The 21,195-nt window shown below is 43.5% G+C and overlaps 1 protein-coding gene and 1 long non-coding RNA gene across 2 annotated transcripts in view; one reads left to right on the top strand and one right to left on the bottom strand.

The window, feature by feature from the left end:
* Positions 1 to 21,195, top strand: part of CNIH3 (cornichon family AMPA receptor auxiliary protein 3) — a 1,135,308-nt gene that overhangs the window by 1,079,772 nt on the left and 34,341 nt on the right. The window lies entirely within an intron of this gene.
* LOC138468240 (uncharacterized) overlaps positions 1 to 21,195 on the bottom strand; it is a 79,491-nt gene that overhangs the window by 52,726 nt on the left and 5,570 nt on the right. Inside the window, exon 2 of the long non-coding RNA XR_011268225.1 lies at positions 2,573 to 2,632. This is a non-coding gene — a long non-coding RNA (uncharacterized lncRNA). The remainder of the gene's footprint in view (positions 1 to 2,572; positions 2,633 to 21,195) is intronic.

The raw sequence follows: 21,195 nt of genomic DNA, 5'->3' as shown, positions 1-21,195 counted from the left end.
CTACTCTCTCCTTGTCACAGTGCTTCTTCCTTGTCCATCCGCCTCATCACTGTCCTGCTTCTGCTTCATTTACCATCTTCCACATCACAGTTCTGCTTCTTTTTCCGCATCCATCCTTCATATCATAGTCCTGCTTCCTTATCACAATCCCACTTCCCTTCTTCCTTGGCAACCTTCCTTGTCACAGTCCAATGTCCTTTTCCTTGTCCATCTTCCTTGTCACACTCCCTATTCCTCTTCCATCTCCCCCTCACAATCCTGATTCCTCTTGCTCATCAATCTTCCTAATCACAATCCCTCTTACTGCATCCATCCTAGACATCATAACCATGCTTCCTTTTCCTCATCAATCTTCCTCATCACAGTTCCTCTTACCCTTCCGGTCTATCTTCCTCATCATAGTCCCGCTTCCTTGTCCTTGACCATCTTCCATGGCATAGCCCATCTTCCTCTTTCCTTGTCTATCTTCCTCATCACAGTCCTGCTATCTCTTCCTCGTCCTTTATTTTCAGTGCAGTCATTCTTCCTTGTCACAGTCCCTCTTCCCATTCAAAGTACCTCTTCCTCGATTCTCTTCCTCTTTGCAGTTCCTGCACCCACCATCAGTCTATAATATATGCAGACCACCATCAACCTAAACTACCATATGAAATACAATCCACTCATAGCCATCATCATCATCCTTTGCCACCACATGCACCTTATGCCACCGTATGCCACTATCCACACACTCCATGCCACTTGCCACCCTTTTTCACAATCTGCATCCTCCACCACAATCCACACCCATGGCCACAATTAGTACCCTTCAAAATAATCAATCCACATTCACACCCAGGGAACGGCGATCAGCTGAAAAAGTGGCTGAGAACACACAGTGTACCACTCGCTTTTTCCAGCCACCCGAGGCCTTTCCCTGGGTGGCAACGTCTTGATTGTGGGGAGGCAACAGGAAGCCTCTCCCTGTTGCCTCCCCACAATCAAGATGGTGCCAAAGCCATTCCACACCCTTTACCACCCCCTTTCCTTCCTCCCCACTGACCTGCTGGACCAGAGCTTGGTGCTTTAGTCCCACCGCTCTTCACGCCCCCGAACATGAATTCCCTTTTCCCATGGAAGTGGCCATCCAGTTTTTTTTACAGGAGCTTGGGCTCGAACAATAGCTATCACCCTGGGGTAGTGTACATGGCTGGTAACGTCCCACAGCCCTCGCCATGTCCCCGTTTCGCTCGGTCCTGCCTAGGCTCAGGCTGCTGGGCTGTTACGGCCATGTACATCCCCCCGACGTGAGGGTGATTGCTACATTCATCCACAAAATAGATACTTTTGGTGGGATCTGAACCCTCTGGCACTTGCCATGCAATACACTTTCACACAATCCACTAATATGGACTTATGCTGTAACTCCCCCCCAAAAAGAAATCAGTAAAAAAAATGTTTAGAAATAATTAGGGTTACTTTATATAAACATGCATTGGCAATGGCAACAGTTTGGGTTTTTGTGTAGGCATGGGAAAGGCACCTGCCAAGCACTGTCGTAGTGGTGTTAGCTTGACGTTGATAAATGCAGGTTCAAAATGGTGCGAGTACCTGGGCACCTAATAGCAGTGCCTGGAAAATGCCCAATACACAAGCCAATATTGTGGGATTCGCCAATGCTTGTTTTTAACCGGATTTCAGTGAAGGACACGCATAGGGCTTATACATCTTGAAACACCTGTCGCAAACCATAGTGGAAGACATCAACCTGTAGAAGGACCATGAGGGGGCCTTGTCTGAGCCAGTAACGTGCCAAGACACCTCCCGACCACAAAGATTTTCCAAATTTTCTAGACCTTCCATAACCAGAGACACCACACATGGGAGCAGCTGAGTCGCAAGCTTTCAAGACGTCCTGCCTTCAATCTGACCAAGTCCTAACACAAAGGTGATAGCGTCAGACAATGTGAGCCCTGCCAACTATGCGCGTACGAGACCTGCAGCACAGAAGAAACCCAAAGTCATCATTGGTACTCTTGGTAGACTTTATAAAGCTGTAACTTGAACCAACATTCATATTAACATTTTAAAGAGAAATAAAGTTATATTTTCATGAATCTTTGTGGTGACATTAATTTACTTAAAGTAATAATGTCTTAATTTATATAGCGACCCATGCCGGATTCGTCTAGCTTCTAAGACCTGTAAAAATCACGGTCGCTTATTACCCACTCACTGGATTCATTTATCAAGAATGAATGAGTGAGTTGGTCCAACTGGCCAATCACGCCGATGCCGTTCAGTATTGACCCGTTTCCTAGGCGTTGTGCTTGAGCCAACTCCCTGGCTTTAATACTGTGCCAGTCTGCATTCTTAATTACACTACTGCCCTTGTAGAATAGGAGCTATTCTTGATTGCTTGAGTACAGCTACCACTCTGTAAGCCAAGCAAAACGTACGGATAACTTATTTGCCTAGGTAATAAAGGTCAAAGTACGCTTCTGCGATAATAGCCCAGTTATGTGTTCAAGACTGCGTTTTACCTCTACATAATAGAGTAAACTATATGAGCAAACATGCAATTTGTACTCACCTAGAATTCGGAAGCGTTCATATATTGTCATCATTTGCTTAAACGTGTCAGGATTTCCAACTAAAGAAAATAGAAAACATTTTTACCAGATACAGGAAGGAATACATGAGGTTTATCACACTAAACGTTCAAAGTAAGTAAACACAAGCACACTAATGCATTAAACAATCTTTTAAAGAAACACAATTTGCCTGTCTTGTCATCTCAAGTAGCCATTTGAGAAGCATTGTTTAAAGGAATAGTGAGCTCAAAAATGTTATTGTCCCGATCGTTCGGGCAAGTCGTTATAAGCATACGGTGATTGATCGTAAAAATGTTTCCAATGCATCTTACCTTAGTTTTCTCACTTTTATACATGCGAAAACAACGTGTTGGGTGTGGCCATCTTGTGCTAATCTTATCCTTGGATCGATCGCCCTAACTTCAAGTGCGCTCGTGGCAATATATCAAAACACGTTCCCCTGAAGCTGACATCACTGGATGCGTTCGGCCCGTTCCACAACGCCAATGCACGTCTCGTTTCAACGTTCTCTGTCTGCAAGTTATTGATGTGTCTCCATGGAAATGGCAGGACGCTGCTTTCCTCAAGAAGTATAAACAGACCCTTTCTGATCAGGTGACACTCTAGTTTCTTAGTCAACAGTTTCACTGTATTTAGTTTAGATCCCCCGTGGCTCATATCTGCTTGGTTGAGCTATCTTAATAGTACAAAGCCCCTGTGACCCGTTACTTACAGTAGCAGAACTGATTTCACTCGTTACTTGAGTTTTGGTTAAATCTTTGTCGTACAATGTCAACAATACAGCCCTACCAGTACAAGCCTGAGTGTTCAGAGGAGGAACTAATGGAAAGAGAAGGCTGCCGAAACGATGGGGAACCAGACAATAGTTTGCAAGATCAATCACCTGATGAACCACAGCAGAGTTGCAAGAGAGACGTTTCAACGTGGTGTACCTGCAATCATTGCAAGGTCATGCCAACTGAGGTGGAGAACTGCTGCCTCCAAGAAAACTCTGGATGCTCGGCCTACATAGCCGAAGACGGCACAGCAACACTTTGCATTACAGAGGTGCATGACTTCAGGGCAGCCTGTCTCACAAGATCCGTGTTGAGGATTATGATGGTGCTTATGCAGGAATGTTGGGGAACAGTTCAGCCGTGCAATCCAAGTAATGAGTAAGTATACTCTAGATGTGATATATTTTTTTCTACCTAGACCATTTGAATTTCATGTTTTTCTCCCACTTTCTCTGAATTGTGATGCATCTCTCTGTAGAAATGCAGCTCTTCCTTCCCCATTGCCTCACACAGCAAGCCCACACACACCATCGCCTCCCCTGTCAGCTCCGCACAAGCATTGTTCTTACCAAAGTCCTGCCATGCTGTTGCTACAATTCTGTAGGATCATTACCAAAACAATGTGCTCTGCTGAGAGCATGAGACCGTGACAAGCCATATCCCAAGTGTACATTCAAATCCATTAAACTGCCTGTGCCCTCTCTTCCCCAACCCTTCCAGTCCAGGGTTCCACCAGCCCCAACCCCACTGTTGCTTTCATGCTGATACTCACCTGACCCCCTTGCACTGACCATTCCAGAACTCTCACCACAACCCTAAAGCCGTGCATCAGTATATTCTGCCCAAAGCAAAACACCTCCACCTATCACTAGGATCCAAGCAAGGCAGATGGTAATCAAACCTCTGTGGTGTGTTATAATTATTTATTTTAGCATATAATGGGGACTTGTGCTGTAAGGGTTCATTTTTGAAGGGCAACTATGCCATCGAATTTCGGATGCACTTTTTGAAGTTGGCTGCTACACTTATCAGGTTAATTCAATTAAAATATGTATGTTTCTCTTTCTCAGGTGCTACAGGCTGGTGGCCATATCGTTCATTTACATGGTGGCTTTATGGGAGGCCTGGATACCGCAATCGACGATTAATACCTGCTTGTGTTGTTCAAGCCATTCGCGACAAATTCCCCAGTGACAGTGGACAGTACAGGGGATTTTCTCATACTGTTCTTCAACAATAAGTATACAATTTATAGTTTGTTGATGCCATCAACATCACCCAATTAAATAAAATACAACTGAGTAAATAAGGATATTTTTTGAGTTTTTCAGTGAGTCAAGAACATGAGCAATCGTCTATGAGTGTCTTGCTAGAATGGTTGTTGCCCGGGTGGACTGTGAACGAATGGAGGCACTGGAAATAATTTGCAAAGTGGTCCCATATTACAAATTTTGATCTAGCTCCACCCTTTTCATATGATATAATGTGAAAATGAAATACAAAATAGGCACAGAGTGCAGAGGCACACAGGGAAATCTCCACAGTACCCAGTAGCCCAGTCTAGCCCCGGTTTGTGCACTTTTGCGCTCACCTTGTCCCCATCGATCCGCCTTCCAGTATCAATGGCATTTCGCACCTATGACCGCGTGCTTCCACGGGGGTGGGGTGGGTGTGACCGCTCAAGTTATCAAACATTGATGACAACCAGGTTTGCGTTTGTGCTACAAGCCTGGCCCTATTGCCCTATATGGTGTACGAGTAGGCCTATGCCTTTGCGCTGGAAAGGCGGCAAGGTGGGTTCATATGGCAGATGGGAACCATTGCCATGGAGGCAGAGTGGGTGTCTATGAACACGTCATCCATTCATTCACATACACACACACTTGTGTAAGCCTTTATGGACACCTTGAGATTTACCTTGAGAACATCTGGGAGATCTACTAGGTATATCGTCATCGACCTACCTGTTCAACGGATACTTGTTCCTCTGCTTGCTGAATCTGCTCATCTGTTCGCCAACGTGAGGGTAAGTCAACTAATTACTTCCCTATGTTCATCCATCGTTACTAAGAACATTTATGTCGATTACAACCAAATGTGCCCAGGATTTTAATGTTCATGTATCTCAAAGACTTTTGCATTAGCGATTAGTTCAGGTATTTTGTTCTCAATAACTACAATTCATCACTGTGCGCTGTAGTAGAATGCGCAGTATAACAATTGTATAATAAAGTTGTTGCAGAGTTCATTGGGATAGATATGTCACACAGCTTTTCTGTCTTTATTCTAATTAAACTTTAAAGACAAATATCTGGTGCAAATTCCTTTATTCACATTCATCCTATATTATTCGTGCTAATAGTTCATATTCCTTTATACAGATCTCACACACTTTTCAAGAATGCCATCATGGGTGGTTGTTGTTTGCACTTCTGCAAGCCATCCAAAGTTCAGGGCACTATACTGCATGTATTCCCAAAGAATATTGATTTAATAAGAATATGGTTTAGAAATTGAGGTTCTGAAGTGGATGAGATTGAAATTAGGGCCCAGGAAATCAAGGCCGACGTGAGGGCCAATCGATTCCGGGTCTGCAGCCTGCACTTCACCCAGGATATGTGCGACCAGTCAAGGTACACAAAAAAGTCACACGCAAGTTCTTCCTAAATTGCTTCCAAATGCCATCCCAACTCAATTTACTCATGCGGATAGTGAGGTGAGTAGTGAACGCTGAGTTTGTTATGTTTCTTGGTATGTGGGACGGTGGTCTGCATTAATAAGTATTATTCCATTTTCCATGGTCACTGGATTCAACACGTGTCAAATATTTCATCTGAGTATACTTCATCTTTCAGCGCTTTCTGGAGCCTCTGACCAATAAATGTTATCCTTGATGAAAACTTCCACAGTGCCCCGTGGAAATTATGTTTGGGAAACGTGTTGCTTGACATATCCTTCTTTACTTAGAGCACATTGATGGAAGAACAGATCCTCGCAAACGACTCAACCACCGACACGCCTTCTATCCCAATGGTGAGCCCAACCGACACGCAGAAAGTGAAATGTTTTAGCGTCTCATAAGTCCACTTTTCAAGAACTCATTCTCCTTTTCCATTGTACTATTTTTGTTCATTGGGCTGAAAATGAGGGAGCAAGATTCGGCATCAATTTCATTCCCGGAGTCAACATCAACCTCATACACATACCAAGTAATTATATTACACTACTCTCTTTGTATGCGATTGAACTACTTGCATGTGGTATGCTTTCAATGTAAACATATCAAAAGGTATTATGTGCAGAACTGGCTATTTGTACAAAGTGGCAGGTATGGGTTTATGTACGCGTGTACCATTGTCTGCATTTCAATTCAGTATGTACCTTATTCTGCATTGCATTTTTCTTTTTTTTCATTTCACTTTTTAATCCATATTAAAACAAGTGCTGTATTATAGGTGGATGGTGGATCTTCGGCTACTATCTCGTCCTCCTTTGGAACAGGTCCACAGCTTGAGGTATTTCTATTCACATTTCACTTTCAAGAATCACAGTACATCCAAAATCGGATATACTTTGAGACATAAATGTATGTGACTGTGCACCGTTTAAAGCTTTTATGATTTTGGTAGTAACGTTGCACTTCCCCCCTAATGCGGAACAGTTACCAAGGATACATTACAAAGTAAAATACTTTGCAGGGCAACATTTTAATTACTATGTTTTACAGGGTGACCTCAAATCAAGTCCATGTTTGAACTTGGATGGATATCAGGTGAAATATGAACTGAATGTTATGAACAAGTCACGTACACTCGATTCAAGGTTGTATCCATACTAACATTCTATTTGTGTTGCGACAGCTACCCTAACAGTATATGGTTCAAAGTCTATGTAAAATACCTAGTTTGGAGATGCTCTGTCAAATGCAAACTTTTATTGTGCACTTTGGCTGACATTGTATTTTTTTGTATATTCCTCTATTCAAGAAATGCACTACAGATGTGGACTTAGAAGAGGCGCATGGAACCGAGGTATACATTTATGAAGTGAAATTGGGCATCACATTGCATTCTGAATACATTTTCATTATGTCGCTATCTTTTCCAGTCCATCTAGTTGTTTTTGATTTATAGATATGTACTTATGTTTGTTTGCTTTGAAATTAAATTTGCTGCATTAAAACCATTTAAAAATGTTTTTTTGCAGCTTCATGTCGCCGTCTGCAAAGAGAAGGCCACTGTTTTGAAGCCAACATAAAGGGTGCTCCACTCTGTTCACTATTCTACCTCCTACACATCACTTGTATAACTGGTTATGTACGTTGTTATACGCAGGGACGCGGACCGCACGTTAAGAGGAAAGAGGGAACAGGGGGAAGAGGGAGGAATAGGAGGGACCTCGAGGTAAAAGGCAGTGGCGGCTGGTGAGTTTGAAAGCTGGTGGGGCGTAAATTTCCCCGGGCGAATATAGTAGCGAGCGCGTGCAGCGCGTGAGCCCACTCCCCCAAGGGGGGTGCAAGGGGGCTCTCCCCCTGCGAAATGTTTGGAAAAATGGCCTACAAAATGTGCAATTTACTGTCCAAAAAACCCACCGAAATATGAAAAAAGCATTCGGTTTTACATATTAATGGTGGTACACTATTCTTACGTGTGCAAGTGTGATGGTGTATTTTACAGCAGCTTGTATTGGGAATAGCTGGTACTATGGTGTATGCATAAAGATAGATCGATAGATAAAACCTCCCAAAAGTTGTCTCCTCGGTTCCTATTTCCTTTTGTTATAATCAAACATATCAGCCAATTGGACTACAAGTTAAAGCTGCCCAATAAATGGAAAGGCCCATCCAGTGTTCCACATTCTTGCTCCAAACAGCAGACAAAGAGATACCTAGCAAACAAGTCTTCCCAGGTGTAAAAAGTGATTCAACAATGCAATATGGGTTCGATCCCCGAATCCAGCGCATTGAGTGGGCGAAATAGACCAGTAAGTTCGCTATAAATCCCCACTAATAACATAATGCGATATTGTTTTTCAGACTGCGTAATTGTAATTGGTTATTTATAAAGTGCTGAATACCAGAGGTTTCTAAGCATGGACATTGAATTGCCTTTGGGGCGAAAGCATGTGGTGAGTTATTTGAACCGACAAAGGATGCTGCAAATGGTATACCTGAAGTTAATTTGGGAGGTGCTCACATGGATAAAGATGGTATTGTGTTCTTATATCTCAGATGCAAATGGGGCCCTAGACTAATTTATGGAATGGCTCCCTGCGATCAGCCTAGTAAGAATACCTTTGTACGTTCCTGCTGCCCCTCCACTATTATATTTTCATTCTTCTGGCTTAAAGTGGTTGGTTGATTTACAAACTGAAGAAAGATTGGATAGAGACCATACCACGTGGCCCGTGCTGCTAAAACTGCTTGTATCTTTATAATCCCTTTCAGTAAAGTTGTTTAGTGTGGGGAGATAACGGCATCCCAGGCACAAGGGATTTTCATTGTTTCTATTGTTAGAGGCGAGCCCTTTCTAAACTGAACTGCAGACTACCACTACTTAGCATCATTCTAGCACGGCAAGTGGCAGTAAAGTGGTTTACTGTGGTCTGCTGGGGCCGGTGGTGGTAGGGGTGGAGCACCTTCATTTATAAATAATCTAAATTGGGAAGCTGTTCCTGATGCTGGAACTTTTTCCTTTTCGATCTACAGCAAGTAAATGCCTATTACTTGTTTTTGCTGAAAGTCATTCAAAATGCCATCCATAAGTACGAAATATCAATTATGCAGTTCTGACCGAATGGCTAGCAAATGTGCTATGGCAACCAGCAATTTAATTAAGAAAAAAAAAAGAAATTGCAAATAAAACATGTGACCGAGGTTATTGCTAATAGTATTAAGGAGAAGAAAGGTCTCCGCTCGCCTGTTCAGGGGAAAATTATCTCATTTTTGAAACCTCAGGCAGCCCAGTCACACCTCCTCCCCTGCAGATAGCTCGTCTTTCCCCTTCATTTGATTCCTCTGACGGTGAAAATGATGCTAATTCAGAGACCATGGTGATGCTAAGCCGCGGCCGACCACTCCCGCATCATGATAATTGTGCCGTTTTATATTTTCGGCATTTTTCGACAAAAAATGCCGAAAATATAAAACGGCACAATTAGCATGATGCGGGAGGGTCGGGACTCGCGGGCCGCGGCTGCGTTTCACCAGTACTTCCCAGTGAGCAGACGGACATATTCCAAGCACTCTCTGACCAGCCTGTGCTGCTACAGGAATTCGGCATCGGCACACATTTGAGGAGAATGTTACTCCTCTTACAATGCTGCCGCAGAAGGAGAGTCTGTGAACATTCCCAGCTTGAGCGCCTGGGAATGAGTCGATGCTGCTAATTAATTGGTAGAGGCATTTCTTTTCACAGGGGAGGGAAAGGTTATGTTACCATGCAAATTGGCACCCCTCTGTGCCCGTGCAGGGGTGTCTCAAGGAACTCCAACCCCAAATCATGGCACACTATCTGGCAACTGCTGCAGCAAGCCGCTTATGGATGAAGCTGTGAGAACAGTGCCACCCATAACATTCTGTATAGAACCAAGCCAGTACTTAGAATAATTCATCTGCTCAGAAAAACAACCCCACTATATTACACGTTTGTCGGTAACGAGCCGTGCAGCCAATCCACAGCAATAACGACGAGCCCTTCAGAGCACAGACAAGACAGACGTTTGCCGCCAGTACCAACATTTTCCAAAACACAACTTTGCGACATTTCGCAAAACTTTCCTAGCTTACTAGTTCCAGCCATCATCCTCATGCAAGGATGAACATCCCGGTCCGTGCCGTGGCCCAAGGGTCTTGCCTTGGGCCACGCCGGACGGTACTCAAGGCCCAGGCCAGGGCACTGGCAGGCAGGCGTGCGCTAGCGCTGCCCAGTATGGGCCTAGCAGCGCCAGCGCACGCCTGCCAGTGCCCTGGGCCTTGCGTACCGGTCCGGCGTGGCCCAAGGCAAGGCCCTTGGGCCACAGCACGGACCGGGGCTAAACAAAGCAGGCCCAGGCGGCTCCCGCCTTTGTGGTAGCGGGCAGCCCGCTACCACCAAGGCGGCTCGCCCCAAGTTGACAGCAGGCTCGGCAGCAACACTGAACGACGTGTAGGCCCCCTGGCCTACACGTCGTTCAGTGTTGACTGGGCCTGGGCCGCGTGGTGGACCACATAGTTTGGGCCCGGGGAGGGGAGTAAGTGTAACAACACTCCCGAGTCCCCGGGCCCAAGAAGAAAGTTAAACAACGCACAATGCTGGGGTACTTACCATGGCGCCGCTGGGCTGGTGGCCTGGTGCAGCTGCAGCACTCGTCGACTCGTGTGTGTTGTTGACTCCGGCTGAAAGAAAGACGGTGTGAAGGCGGCGCAGGCGCACGCACACACCCTGCGCCGCCAGTCATACACATAGATACAGTAATGTCATTGGCTGTTTGCCAGCCAATGACATTACTGTATCTATGGCAGGGGAGGGAATATAAGTGCGCTGTTTGCGCACATTTTAATACTGGCGGGGCCAGCCCTGAAGCACCCCACCAGGCTTCTAATAAAAGGGGCTACGTAGAGTGCGTGGAGTTACGAGCTCCACGCACTCTACTATAAAATAAATTATACTAAATTGGGACGCGCCCCGCTGCCGGGCCGGCCATAGTACACTAGTGACTATTGTTTCCTTGCCACAGCGCCCCCGCACTGTTGGCAAAGGATATGCAGCAGCATCTTAGGCTAAAAGAGATTCAATCAGAGAAGTTCTCTGATTGAATCTCTTAGCTTCTCTCTTTTTTTCTGGGGGGGCGGCGCCCGGCCGCCCTATCATAGCAGCCACCACTGGTAAAAGGTCATTCTTGTACGTGAGATGGTAAAGGAAAGTTACACAGAACGCTGGCTCTGAGACCTTATTGCATGAGAGGCCCATAGTGAACAGTGACAGTCCTTGCCGAGTATCTACCGCACTGATGGGCAGATATAACATCTGTCGACGAAGGGACTGCTCCCGCGCAAGCAAACTATCCGAAGCAAGCTGCGTGAGCAACGACCCGGTGTGACAGCGGACGCGTCACCACAAGGAAAGGGCGTGATAGCAGGAGAGCTGAATTCATTCTCTCGATTCTAGGTTGATGCAGAGTCGTTGTGAACTGCAAAAGGGATGCATGTGGATCCGGGTTCAGTTCTGTGAGACAGTGATGCACTCATATATTTATAGTCAGTGAGAAAATGCTATTTGTGTTGTCAGTAAGGCACAGAGACAGGGACGTGAATGCAGAGTCTATCATACTTATTTGTTTGTGAGGGGCATTTATTTCATACAAATCACCCGAAGTGTACATTTACAAAAGGCCAACATGTTTTAGGGGTGGGAACTTGTGCACTTTCAGAGCCTTTAAGTTGCAATATGTTACCTGAACTTGCAGGGCATGTGAACACCAATCAAACCTGGAGCAGCTGGAGGGGGACGGGCGGTGGGTTTGGATTTGGGGACAAGGCGTAATGCTTCTATGGTTCTTTTCTATGTTTCTTTCTGATGCTAATTGAGGTGGCATTGTGTTCTTTTTATGTGAGGTTGTTTTCTTTGTTGTTAAAATTCAATAAAAAGAAATTCAATTCTAAATTTACGAACTATTGCTCTTAAGTGTGGACATTTAAAATTAAATTATTATTTAAATATGTTTCTGTTATTGTACTTTATACTTCTGTGCATATTAATCAATTATGACATTTTTAGGCCTTACATATATTTTCTTCTTTTTGTGTTGAGTAGTTAAGTTAGTACTAATATGTAACAGTTAAGCATTGTATATTTTATGTGTATTTTTATGTGTAAAGTTTATTTACAAACTATATCACATTAAAGTAAAATAAGAAGTTAAAAATAATAATAAAAAAAATCAAATAAGCCTGGAGCAGCTGCAAATCACAGCAACACTCCGGCCCTCGATGGAATACACTCGTTTTCATGAGCCGCACAAGTTCAGGAGCAGATTCAAACGTAGTGTTTTTAACGACAAAAACTCAAATTGTAGCTTGCCGCATAACTGTCTATTGCCTTAAACACAATCCCCCTTAGTCCAAAGCATTCCTCTGCATCTTCAATGCACACTCCTCTGGCTGTCTACCCACGTCATGGCCCCCCTCACATATGGCTGAAATGCGCACATGCATAATAGCTCCTCTCAAACGTTCCCAAATTTTGTGGACTCCGGTACCCCCGAGGGCATCTAACCAAAAGCCTGTTAGGACCATAATGATGGTGAAAGGCGCTATAACAAATGACAAAACAAATGAATGAATATCAACAAATGGCCTTTTGAAAACCATTCTGAAGATACTTTTAAAGGTACACTTCCCGTTATGTGTATAAAATAAGTACTTTTCACAAGAAAATAACAAAGGCGACCCAACAGCCCTCTTTTCTATTTCTTTACTTCATTGATGACAAAAATAGCCTGTATTCGTAGGTCTATGAATATACAACGTGCACATCAGGTGTGTCGCTGGCTCAGAACTGGACACCTTCCAAACATTACTGCTAATCAGACCTTGGGGCTGTAACAGGAAGAAGGATTCAGTGCTCCCAGGAAATCAAACAGTTGCGACACTTCTTTTAGAATGTAAAAGTAAACATCTATGAGGTGAAATACCCAATTGAAAAAAAAAGTATTGAAAAAACACTGTCCAATTTCACTCGCATTGCTCTTAATGGGCCCTTGCTTAGTATTTGGTTTTCATGTACTATTAGCATATGTTGGGTTCTTCGGGGTCAGTTAGGCTAGTATCATTGGTGTAAAGGGCAGGAAAAAAAAAGTAACACCTAAAAGCCCAAACTAAAAATTACACGAAGTCAGCCAATGACATCCCAATTTGTCACTGCATGTTTACCGCTGCTGGTATGCAACATACCCCGAATAAATCGTTTGCCAGAAAGGGCCCTGTTACTGATCGCCTGTTTCTCCTGTAGCCTTGTGGGCTTTTTGACTGACAGCTCGACACAGGCAAAATGGCCCTGGCGCCACAATACAGCAACTTTAAATGTACGGCAAACAATTAACCACTGGAAACGCAAACAATCCCATCATTTCCTGCCTTTGGTCTCCACTGCAGCGCTCATTGCTAGTCACACGGAGGAGTCCGGGTGCGCTTCTCATTTTGAGTGGCTGCGCATTGTAAAAACTTAATAAAACATTTTAAAAACTAGAGGCGGGGCTCAGGGGGGTGGACACTTCCAGGGGCCCGACTCAAACCCCAACTTCCCCGGAACGGGACATTGAACTTCCATGCAGCCTGTGCCTTACGCCAAGCAGGCACCTTCGCCTTGAAGAGCGGGCGCTAAAGCAAGCGATTTGAAAGAGTTCCCAGGAGGAGGAGTTTTGGGCGGTCAGAGGCAGGAATGGGTGGAAATGACCATAGGCAGGGAATGGGTGAGCTCTAACCAAACAACACCTACACCCTGTGTGCCCCTCTTATTATGTCACCTCTATGGGTCCCTTGTCATTTGCCTGTCCTCCCTATGTGTACTTAGAATCTGTACTCAAATACAATAGTTTGGGCTTTGTAGGTCTCACAAGCGACACCTCATAGCCCCAACTAAAAAGGAAGTCTGCAAACATGGACATAGCAACTTTAAGATTCATATAAGCACTCAATGTAAATTAAATAGTCCTAAACATAAATACAATATAATATAGTCTCCCCACTACTCATGAAACTTTAACTCACACCATACAACTACTTCACAACACTCACTTTGACTGTGATATACTCCTGAAGTTAACTATCTTATACAGTGGGCAAGAGCGGTTGGAAGTGCTGATCCTCTACTTTTTTAAATTAAGTTTTACTGTTCCTAAAATTTTTGTTAAACACTTAAATCATTCTGGAATGGTTTCGTTCTAACATAAAAGTGTAGGAAGTAGTTGAAACTTGCACTTCAGTGCACTTCACTGGACGTTCCCTTACACAGCAGGCACATGTGTTTAGTGGTTTGTAATGCGTGTGTTAGGGGGTGTGGCGATGGGGTTTGTGTCGAGCGGGGCCAGGCCAGCAGGGAACATAGTTCCACTACTTCTTTCGTACAACTCAACCACTGGAGTTATATATACTAACTTTAAATGTATGGTAGTTAACATCAAGAGTATTATACCATAGTTACAGTGAGTGTTGTCAAGTGGTTGTGTGGTGTGAGTAAAAGCTTCATTCGTGGTGGGGAGACTATATTCATGTTTGTGAATATTTAATGTATATTGTGTTTATAGGAATCTGCACTTTGGCATGTCCTACATTTGTAGACAACTTAGTATAGCTGGCAACATTCTTTATTTTTTTAATTCAGTTTTATATTTCACGGTGCATAGGAAAATGAGAACTTGCCTTTCTACACAATGTTTGTTTTTGCTCTTGACAGTTCGCCAAATTTGGCAAGCACGTCATCTGGCCACAATCAAAACTATCATGCCAAATTTGCTTAAGTTTCAAGAATGTTTTCAGGTAGCAAAACAATGCTGACAATACTTGTTTTTTGCATTCGGCTGTCATCTGCCCGTCCTCCCGATGTGGACCTAAAATCTGTACTCAAGTACAATAGTTTGGGCTTTTTCTTTACTCATTTAAATCTGCTGATTTATTGTCGTACGGAGTGTTATATGTAGTAATACGTTTTTAGCTTTTGTCTTTTTATAGATTGTGTTAGTTTGTTCATATGTTTCATATGATGAAACCATATGCATAGGTGAAATAGTTCTTATGGGCTCATATACACATTAAAATAAATTAAAAAAAATCTGTTTTCCATAGAGCCTTTAAAAACATGTTTTCAACATGCATGTCTGAAAAGTGTCTGGTTAGATTCTGGGGGTTTTCGCTGCGCACATCGCCACTGCTTGCGTTGAAATGGTGCACACCACAGACATTCCGAAAATCCGATCAACTAAACTCGAGGTATTTTATCTAGGTTTCCAGAAAAGTGCATTATGATTGTATGATATCATGACAGTTCGGCTCATCTGTGTATGACTGATGCTCACGCACACAACCGTGCTGGAATTAACATTCTATCAATGTGTGCATTTGTCGATACTATTGGGTTTTAATTGCACTCAGAGGCGCGCGCACACACACACACACACGCGCGCGCGCGCACACGCACACGCGCGAGCATTTCTGAATGGTGTATACACACTTTTGCAGATCACACATGCACATACATAGCCCATCACCACGCAATAGGGCCACAGCTAACATACTATGCTATGCACATTAAACTTACATAAGACTTGCATACTGTTCATACATGCATTTGCGGATGACTCGTGTAAAAACATACCATGCATCTGTGACAGAAACACCACTCGCAACAAACACACATTTACGTATGATGCATGAACAAACACACACCACCACACTATAGGGCTTAACAATCATACTACACACAACACACACTAACGAGATCTGCTGACTCTGAGGAGCGCCCAGGGCACAGCTGAAAGCCCTGCAACAGGAAAAGTAGCCACTGGGCATGGCAATAACCCATGCCAAGTGATGCCATCAGGAGGCTCACAGATGCTGGGCACTGGGCCTGGCAACAAGCTACGACCGCTGGATTCACAGGGTGACTCAGGGGGCCCGGGGCTGGACTAAAGTGCCTACCTGGGTCAAAGTGGCCCATAGGCATGACTACAGCCCAGTACAGTGGGTGCCTTGGGTGTCACTGTACAGCTAGCGGCATTGCCATATGACATGCCCTCAGCAAAGTGAGCACGGGACATTCCCGAAGAATACTGACTATGTTATACCATACATCATTATAAAATCATGGGCATTCAGTGAAATGGCTTCCCTTAAACAGACAATCTGGTTTCCCTTGATAAAACCAGAGAGAAAAGCTTGCAATGCAAATCATCTAAACCTACAAATTCACAATTTACCGTCCCTAAAGCAGCCGCAACTCAGCAACTGCCACCGTAAATCAATTTTTCATGTATCTATTCATTTGCATATTTATTGTTGATTTGTGAAGCACACATTTTAAATGCAGTTGTTTTGCAACAACGCAAGCAAAATGGAGGGAGATGGGCAGTGGTAGAGATGAAATAAATAGGATCTAATTATTCTAAGCCTTGGAACATTCCAGATCAATTGAGTTGTAAGGGGTAAGGGGATGGGATAAGTGCCAGTGCATGACAAGAATAACCAATAGTACATGACTAGTGCTAGTGAAGGAAAAAAGGGGAAGAGCGGGTCAGCACACAGTAAAGTGCACAATGACCAGACAGACGAATTGCAAAGTGATGTCTGGAATCATCCAGGTAGCATTCATAATGTCCTCTCAACTCTCAAGGGTCAGAGGGTTCACATTAAGAGTCAGAGGACTGCCTGAACAAACCTATCTTCTGCTTCTCCCTGATCACCAAATAATTGTCAGCTGATCATAGGGAATGGGAAAGTTGTTTTAAAGGGCTACTACTACAGTCTTCCATAATTTGTTCTCAAATTCCTTCTACCTAACATGGCCCATCAAGAGAGAGAACGAGACAGGAAATCCTAGGACATTGCCAGGGCAGAACCTGATGAGTGTTTGTTGGATAGATGCAGAGCCAGCACCTAAGTAGGTTTGATGCAAACTCTTTCTAAGGTGAAGTCTTTGTTCACTGATAGCCAATGAGCAGACCTAAGGGCAGGCGGGATGTGGTAACTGATAGCCAATGAGCAGACCTAAGGGCAGGCGGGATGTGGTATTTGGGTTTCAACCCCAAAATAAGCGTGGCTCCCTTATTTCGTATGACTTGCAACTGGTTGGTTGGGCATTGAGGAAGACCCAGGGACAGGCTGTTGCAGTAGATTAAACAGGATAGCACCATTGCCCATGCCATCTCAACTTAATGGGACATGTTCCCAAAAAGCATTGCTTCAGCACATCAAGATGAAAGTGAGATATCATGCTAACAATCTGTGATTGTGATTGTGAGGCGAAGTAGAGCACACCATCAAAAGCGATGTCCAGGTGTTTGCTGCATTACTAGAGCGAGTTGTGCGCAAATTATCCAAAGGAGGTAGGATAACGGAACCTTGACAAAGAATCTCAGTTTTTGCGCTTTGAGACATGAACTATAGTCTATCACTGAGTCAATCATGTTGGACAGACAGGATTGATGGCTAAAGGGTCTGAAATGGAGCCACCTAGCTTGATCCGTGGATCACCAAACATAATCACAAAGGCAACTGTATGTTCAGTACAGCCTGGCAATACCAAATTGGTTCCAAACTGCTATTTTGCACATCTAATTGCATTATTGTGCACAGTAGAGTTAGGTTCTCACATTATTTTTCTGTTGTCTCAGTGGGTTTTGGTGTTTGTGATAGGTGTAGCTATGTTTGTGAGTGTGTATAGTTGTATGGTGTGGTGTTGTTGCTTACGTAACATTGACTGTATTTAATTTTAGAATGTTTTTGTTATCACTGGTTGCCTTTTCATTTTTCATTCTGTATTACTAATTGTTTGATTGTCCACTTTGTCATTTGTATTAAATTGCTTGTTGTTTATATCTCACGATCCTGATTAACTGCTGTTCAAATAGATATTAAATAGTGCAAATGAAATTGCATGGAAGTGATTTTTTTCCACACAGTTTCTGTTTAGATTTCAGGTGTAGGGAGTTACGTTTGAGATTAGAAACTTCAGCGGACGTTTTTGGCACCCACAAGATTTGGTTTGGCCCAGCATCTTTCTTCTTAAGTCTAATGGTGGATCAGTAGCCTCTCATGTGCCGCAGGCAGTGCAGTTTGTCTTCTTGCAGACGTGTTTCCTACCAAATATGTTCTGGTGCCCATTGCTTTCTTTTCTCTAGGGCCTACTTGGTGTCATAGATGATAGGGTATATTGGTGGGATGCAGAAAAAAAGGTTGGATTTTTGTATCAAGGTTTCTGTACTACTAACAAAAGAAACGCAAACAACCCATCTTGGTTCAGGCCCGTCCTTGTCATAATCCTTGTCTTTGCCCTCAGGTTGTGGGTTTCTCAGGGTTCCTGAACCTGGTTGCCTGAGTATATAGGTCTTGACCTTCCATTGCTGGTGTTCACTCGACTTGATCTTTTAGGTCTCCTTCAATACGGGCAGGCAAAGTGCAATGTTCTCCAGCAGTAACTCACTCCTTTGCGTTAGGGCAAGGGGGACCAACCTCCCTGCTCTAGTGTCCTGCTTACTAGGGTACTTCATGGGCACATCTCTCTATGATAAGCTGCCTGATCCTTGATGAGATCTCCTTCCATCCCCAACTAAGTTCTGCCCCGGGACTGACCTGGCCTGCAGGAACCTCCCTGGTCTTGCTTCTTAGGAACGCCTGGTCCTCTCTTCCACTTCCTATCCCAGTAGGTCACCCACCCTCTGGAACTCGATCCCGGTGTCAGCTCGGAATGCCCCCACAATTCTCCAACTTCGCAAATCTCTCAAAACATGGCTCTCTCAACAACACCTGGCCATGGACTAATTCCAATGGCCGCACATACTGAAGCACAGACCTCACAGCACTGCTGCACTCCCATTAAAAGATACCAGCCAAAATGCCGGCTACCCACACTCTGTACAGTGTTCCGCTGCTCTCAAGCTAGGTCTGAACTTTAAACAATAAAATAAAACAAGTAGGTATCTCTAACCCCCTTATCTCACTTTCTATCTGATAGTTTACCTCCTTCACTACCCCACATGTCTTCTTCTGCTGAAGCACCCCCCTTTCTCCAACTTTCTCTAGGCTCCAACAACTCTCCCCTCCTGCTGACACTTCTTTCCTTCTCCAACTTCCTCCAAACTCTCTCTCTAAACTCCAGCTATTGCCTCCTGCTCCCCTCTCAGAATGCCCTTCTCTCTCAACACTCTCCACCAAACTCCTTCCTCCAACTCCTTCTACATGCCACCCCATACTTTCATACTGAGCTGGCTGTATTAGATTGCTCGCTCTCCCTCTCCCTCACCCACGTCCCCCACCACCCCCCAGACCCTCCACCCAGGGAAATGACTTTCTGAGAGTGAAGGCACTCGTGCTTTGAGAGGGTTGTGCTTGCTTGTGATTCATTCCTAGGTGAGGGTCATGGTGCTTGCAAGGGACTGGCCTGGGATTTTAAGAAGGCGTGTCAACATCTTTTAGGAGGGCTGTGGACATGTCTGGAGTGGCCCTTCCTTCCAGTGGAAGTCCTGGTGTTAATGCCCGGGTGAGTCTGAGTTCCTCTGATCTGTTAGCGTATGGCTCTGCGGATAGAAACAGGGTTGGTAAGCAAGATAGGCTATTTGCTGCAACTAATCCTCCTCTGTCGCAGGGAGTGTGTTTATTTGTAACTCCCAAAACAATAAGAGGATGTGGTGAGTGTATCTTTCTGTACGCATGCTCCATAGGAATCACACTCGCATTTTTCAACATGACTAGGTGACTTCGGGACCTCTGCAGTGTATGAGAGCACAAATCATCTATGGATTGATTGCCCTGACGTGTGCACTGCACGAAAAATTCTATGTTGTTACATCAGCAGTTATTTTTCGATTAGTTATTTGGCAATTTTCTTTTATTTATTTTCTTTTTTTTTTAATTGTATTTGATCCATCATTGGAACTTTACAAATTACAAAAATATAAATACTTGATCATCACTTTCATACATAGTTCATCTACATAAAATATAGAAGATAAAACATAAAAGATAAAACAAAATTGCAACATAGTTGCAATTATGGATAACTTTACATCACACTCTACATTACTTTACATCTTTTTGTACATGCTACATTCAATTCCATACACAATTCCACTACATACAATATGATACATAAGTGCAATGATGCTGCAGTTGAGAGCAAATATTTGCATCATTTTGTGCATTGGTGCATTGCATTATTACCTCTAAGAACTTTGTCAACCTAATAAGTAACGTAGTACTATTCCCCCACATACACTTATTCCATAATGCAAACCTCGAAAGCTCCATACCTGAGTGCCAATGACTTCCAAAATGGAAGATTCTAATTTCCTCAAAGAATACACAGTTTATCACTAAATGTCTCAAAGTTTCTGCAGTTCCAGCAATCTGACAGAATCGACATTCCATTCCCAAGTTTCCAATCTTTTCCTTATTCCCCATCCATCTACCAATCCGATCATAAGTATTAAACTGATTTAATCGAAAGCGCATATATAACATTCTTGAAACCGGACATGGAAATTGAAATAGATATCTTGGCAAAACTCCCATCCTTCTTCTAAATACAGCGTATTCCCTGTATGCAGTATAATTGCCTATACGGTCAGATTGCAAACACCATGTCAACAGTTGAAATTTGCACTTATTAAAGGGTAAGCATAAAATCAAATCCTCCTTCGATACATTTATCAATTCAAGAATAGAATCCATTTTCTTTACAAATCTGGATAAGTCAACTTGACCCCCGATCCTAATCATTTCATTTAGATCTACATATAGCGAATTCCTAGTGGGATTTAACATTTTCCGATAATTGTTTATTTGCCTCCAGTTCCATTTAGCAGAGAGGGGTAGACGACCAAGCTCATGCCTAACTATATCGTTTGGAATAGAATTTGCTAGGCATAGCACCCTTTCCCACAAAATACCTTGGATCATGTCAAGAAATTCAACAATCTCTACAATACATAAATCCAGGATATATAAAATACATGGCTCAATTTTCAACAGATAGAATTGTATAATCGGAATTAAAGAAAAAGTGCAATATGTTCTGTATAAAATACACATCTGTGCCATTAAAGGTTTCATTTTTTCTCTAAGTAACTTCTTCCAC

This window comes from Ambystoma mexicanum, chromosome 4q, assembly GCF_040938575.1.
Source record: "Ambystoma mexicanum isolate Mex_15411 chromosome 4q, UKY_AmexF1_1, whole genome shotgun sequence".
Lineage (NCBI taxonomy): Eukaryota > Metazoa > Chordata > Amphibia > Caudata > Ambystomatidae > Ambystoma > Ambystoma mexicanum.
The sequence above is the reverse complement of the archived record's forward strand: the minus strand, read 5'-3'. Positions and strand labels throughout refer to the sequence as shown.